Below are 6000 nucleotides of genomic sequence, written 5' to 3' on the forward strand. Positions count from 1 at the left end.
GTGTGGTAAGCCCACTTGTAGTGAGCCCATTTTTTCCATGTGGGTATTGACTGCTCTAAGATCTTGGAGAAGTCTGTATCTCCCCGATTTCTTTTTAATAACAAATATCAAGGTATTATGTTTACTGAGAGAAGGCTCGATGTGGCCAAGCCTCAATTGTTCAGCTACCAAATTTTTGAGGGCAGATAATTTAGGTTATATTATAGGCCACTGGTCCACCCAAAAGGCATCATTAGAGAGCCAGGTGATGGGGATCGGCTCAGGGGCCAAGATTGGAGTAGATCTTGGGCAGGCAGTGGCCATTAGGATAGGGAGTGTTGAGCAAGGTGTTGTCCTTTCCCTGATAGTCCCAAGTTATCATGGAGCATGATATCATCATAAAAGGCATGGTCATCCGTGGTAAGGACTGCGCCCATGTCCTCTAGGACGTCTTGGCCCCATAAGTTACAGGGAACATCTGCTACTATGGGGGTAACTCTAGCCTTGTTCCCATTCAAGTCCTCCCAATATACTGGCCATGTGACCAGCTTGGTACCTTGTGTGCCACCAACTCCTTTTATTGGTGGGCCTGGCCAGTATTTCCAATGAGGGAATTTAAGGGATTCATTTTCTGATATAATGGTGACATAGCCCCTGTATCTACTAGGCCCTTTATGGCAGTTCCATCTAGGAACAGGGTCATTAGTGAGGAGTGGTTGAGGATTGGGAGAGTCAGTAATATCTGTCTCATTTTCCATCTTGTGGGAGGGGCTGAAGGGCACCCCGGGTAGAGTTTAAAGGAGCAGAGTCTGGTTGAGGCTGTGACCTATGGTCTTTAGCCCAATGGAACCCTTTTATGCACTTGGGGCAGTGAGTGTTGGGGTGGTGGGCTGTACCTCTTGGGCAGTGGCTACTAAAATGGCCAAGCCCCCCACAGATCCAGCAGCCTTCCCATGCGCCAAAGTTGGCGGGTTTTCCTTGCGACAAAAGAGTCTCCAAGGAGGCAGTCAAAGCCTGAATAGCGCCCTCCCTAGGGTCTAAGTCTCTAGTAGCCAGTACCTATTTGTGAGTGTTATCATTGTGGACAGGCATGACAGCATTACTAGTAGGGATGTTTAGTCCCTCCCAAGTTAATTGTTTGATAAGCACCTCTCGGGTGGGTCCAGACTCCACCCTCCACTCTACTGCCTCGGTGACATGGGTAAGGAAGTCTGTGAAGGACCCCCCTGACTGTTGAATCAAATTACAGAAAAAGACTTGTGGGTCATGGTGGGGAGCAACATTTAAGGGCCTTAAAGGCCAAGTCAGAAACTTGCTGAAAATAGGCATGGAGGCCAATATTAAATTGGGAGATGGGGTCAGTATATTGCCCGTGTCCCGTGAGCATGTCCAATGTAATGTTGAGGCCATATTGGAGATTTAGGCATGCCTGGTTTTCAGACTGATCGTCATATGCTGCACACTAGTTTAGACAGACTGACGGTTCTAAGATTGCCTTTAGTAAGTTATACCAATCATAGTGGGTTTGTAAACGTAAGGACCACTGGAGAAGAACCTGTTCAAAATATGGGGAGTCAAGCCCCAATTGCTCAGCTGCCTTGTGGATAAGAATGAGGTCAGCAGTTGGGGTGGGCAGCCATGGATGCTGTGCCACATTGGGTCCGACCTTAACCAGAAATGCAAAGTCGGGTGAGGGTTTAAGGAGGGCAGAATAGGAGGAAGGGGCACGGTAGCAGGGGAAGTGGTGGGATGGTTACTGGGGGGGGAGAGTAACTCCTTCCACGGGTATCAGGGTGGGGGAATTTCTGGGCATGGTAGCTCTAGGAGAGTATCCTGCGATACAGGCAAAGGAGCTCCTTCCATATTGGAAGTGGGCGCAGAGGCGGAGTCCACCTCCAGGTCTGGGAGGTCCAGGGTGGAGGTAATAGCCAGATATACACTAGATTTCTCTCAGCAGTGTTTGTTGTGGGCCAAGATGACTTCCTCAGGAGAGGAGGATTTAAGGCTATCAATGATGACTAGGAGGATCAGTACGAACGATGTAGGGGGAGTGATCCCTGACCCAACCTCCCTTTTTGGGGTCAGTAAGAGGACCTGCATCCACGTGTCAAGGTCCCACATGTTTTCAGGGGAGCCCCACAGAGCTAAATTAGTGGCTTCATCCCAAAAGTGTTCAACATCTTTTGGTTTCACTTTCAACCCTCTGGTTTTAAGGAGCACCTTGAGTGCTGCCATTTGTGGTTCCCTATATTGTGGTGGTAAATTGCCCATTGTGGGAGGGTCACATGAAGGGGAATTCACCACAAAAGTAGAAGACGAGGGTGACTACCAAGAGGGCACAAAAGAAGCAAAGAAGCACTGTGAGCCACTCGGATGTAAACTGACCAAACATGTAAAGGTGTATCAGATCCAAATGTCTTGTGCTCAGTGAGGGACTTCTGGAGGCCATGACACCTCCAGCCATATGCTCACATGGTGTCTCTGGGACAGGCAACAGGGTGACCCAAAGCCTCGGCTCTGAGTTTGGGGTAGATCAGCCCTTATGTGAACTCACCAGGATAAGCCAAGAGGGGAGAGGTGCCGACATGGGCTTCGGGACCACATGGTGGAGTGTGCCTCCCTGATCTAACAAACTAGTCCAACAATAAAGATGACAGACAGGGTAGAGGGGACAGAGGATGGGGCTACTCGCTCTCCCCCAAGCAGCTGAAGAAACAGACAAATCCAGGGGCCTACTTACCAAACAAACCAAGGTTCATGGGTGTCGCCAACATCATGGGCAGGGGTCCCTGTTCAGGTGCCAGGTGTTGTGGGTTCTCCTGAGGCCATCTGCGAAGACCCTGACCTGGATCAGGTCCCCTGACAATTGGGGGAGGCAAGAGGCATGGAGTCAAACACAGACACTGGGAGTCAGATAGAAGCAAGTGCTAGTCGTGCTGCAGGCTCGTTTAATGCAGCATATTCTCTAAATATTCTCTAAACGTTCTCTAAATACATTCCAAGTAATACCATTTGGTGTCCTTTTATTCTGCCTATGATCCAGTAGGAATCTGAAACTTGCGCAAGATCCCTCATTGTCTTTATGGCCTCCTGTAGGATTAAGTCTTAATCAAATAGTATAACATTTCTAAGGTGAATTTCACCCATAGATATATGGTGTCTTTCTTCCCAAATCTTTAGAAATGGGCAAGTTAGTTCTTTTATGTCAAACATGGCATGACAATGAAAATATTTCTTTTTATTATGTTTATTTATTTATTATTTGGGAGGAGTGCATCACAACACGGAAGTGAAAATCAGAGGAGAACTTGAGGGGATCAGTTCTCCACTTCTACAGTAGGGGCTGAGACCTTAGGAGACTGCCTGAGAGTCACAAAATTGGGCTGCCCTTTAGCAAACTTCTCAAATTGTGGTGTGAGTGCCGGCTACTAGGGGGTCCAAACATGAGAAGGAAGCCTGAGTGAAACTGACTAGAGCCTGACTTGGGCCTTGGTGGGAGCTCCTGTGTAGCTGATCTGAAGTCATCCGTTACCTCCGAAATAAAATCTGAAAGAAACTGAAACCTAGACCAAACAGCTTTACATACCCAGTAAGAAGACAACCAAGGCACATCAATAATACAAACAGAAGCAGACTTCAACTCAACAAAAGAAGGCTTGAGATTCATACCAGCATCACAAAAAAATACAAAAGAAATCCACATTCCAAAATCACAACAGAAAAATAATAATATAGAAAACAGAAAGAGCATGTCCCCATGAAACTCCACCAGTCCTGTAGAAGAGTTCTACAAGGAGAACCCCAATAGAGATAACTAAAAGAACAATAATAAACATGATCAATGGTTTCAATGAATTTAAAAAACATGCAAACAAGTCAAAGGACTTTTATAAAAAACATTGTGATAACATTCTGACTGAATTCACAAAATAGATAGGAACATTGAAGGAAATTCAGGCTGAAATGAAGAAGGAAGTGAAAAACTCAACAAGCCAATTTGAAACAACAGAAGAAAGCCTCACTGCTAGAATGGAATGGAAAAGAGAATATCAACACAGGAGGATAAAGCTGAAGAAATGGACCACTCAAGAAAAGATTATGAAAAATTTTAACAAACACAGGAATGGAGTGTGCAGGAGATGTGGAACACCATGAAAAGACAAAATCTACATATCATAGGCATAGAGGAAGGAGAAGAATTTCAAGTTAATGATATGGACCAGACCTTAAACAGGATTGTAGAGAAGAATTTCCCAAAATAAAGAAAGACAAACACAAGAACATAGGACACCAAATAGACAGGGCCAGAAAAGAAACTCACCATGGCATATCTTAGTAAAACCACTAAATGTACAGAACCAAGAGAGAATACTGAAAGCTGAAAAAGAAAAACAACAGCTCATATATAAAGGAAAACCCATGGGACAGGCCAGACTACTTTCCCCAGAAAAAAGCTATGATAGTTGAAGGGGAAAGAAAAATCTTCAATGACGCAAATAGGCTGAAAGATTACATGTCCACAAAACCAGCCTTTCAAAGAATGCTTGAAGAAATAAAAAGAACAGAGAAAGGAACAACTGTACCCCAGTGACAGAAGGAAGCTAAATAAAAATATAATTTTGAAAACAAAATTAGACAAAGAATATAAATGGTAATCAAAATGATAGCAACCAATACACATCTTTCAATAATAACTTTAAATATCAGTGGACTGAACTTCCCAGTCAAAAGACACAGGCTAGTTGAATGGAATAAGAAAACAAATCCATGTTCTTTGTTGTCTGCAAGAAACCCATCTCACCTTCAAGAACAGGCAGTACCTTAATGTGAAAGGTTAGGAAAGAATATTTCAAGCAAATGGCACTAAGAAACAAGCAGGGATTGCAGTGCTAATATGTGACAAAATAGACTTTAAACTAAAACTAATTAGAAGAGATAAAGAGGGTTACTTCATTCTGATCAAAGGAACAGTTAACAAAGAATATATTATAATCATGAACATATTTGCACCAAAATCTGATGCATCCAAATTCATAGAAACAACACTACTGGACATTAAGACACATATTAACCCCATCTCAGTAATAATAGGGGACTTTAATACCCCACTTTCTCCAATAGACAGGTCAACAAGACAAAGAATAAACAGACATCTGAATTAAATGATATGTACCTAGCAGACCTCAACAGACATCTTCTGAATATTCCACCCAAGCACCAAAGAATATACTTTCTATTCAACACCCCATGGCACTTTCTCAAAATTTGACCACATACTGGGGCACAAAAGAAACCTCGACAAATACAAAAAAAATTGAAATAATTCCATGCATTCTATTAGACCACAATGCAATAAAGCTTAAAGTCAATATCAGAAGAAGCCCTAGTAGCTACATGAACTCATGGAGATTCAACAACACACTCCTGAATGATAAATGGGTTAATGGAGAAATTAATAAAGAAATAAATGTATTCCTGGAATTCAACAAAAAGGGCAAAATAACATAACAAAACCTCTGGGACCCTTTAAATCAGTCCTAAGAGGGAAGTTTAGAGCTTTAAGTGCCTACATCAAAAAATCATGACAAGCACAAATGTAACTCAAAACTCTGGAATGGCAAGGACAAATGAAATCCAAACCGAGTAGAAAAAAATAATGAATCTCAGAGCAGAAAAAAACTAAACAAGATAGACAAACCCTTTGCCAAGTTAACCAAAGGAAAGAATTACAAATCAACAAAATCAGATGAAAGTGGAAACATCACAACAGACACCCAAAAAAATCCAGAACCTTATAAGGGAATACTTTGAAAACCTATAATCTATTAGATTTGAAAACTTGAAAGAAATGGATATCTAAAATCATGGGAACCACCAAAGTTAAAGCAAGAAAAGATCAACAGTTTTAAAAGATCCATAACATAAGAAAATCAAAATAGTAATACAAAACTTCCTGACTAATAAAAGCCCAGGCCCAGATGGATTTAGAGCAGAATTCTGCTAGACATTTTAAGATCTCCA

The sequence above is a fragment of the Nannospalax galili genome, unplaced genomic scaffold (genome assembly GCF_000622305.1).
Source record: "Nannospalax galili isolate Female #2095 unplaced genomic scaffold, S.galili_v1.0 scaffold1525, whole genome shotgun sequence".
Taxonomy (NCBI): Eukaryota; Metazoa; Chordata; class Mammalia; order Rodentia; family Spalacidae; genus Nannospalax; species Nannospalax galili.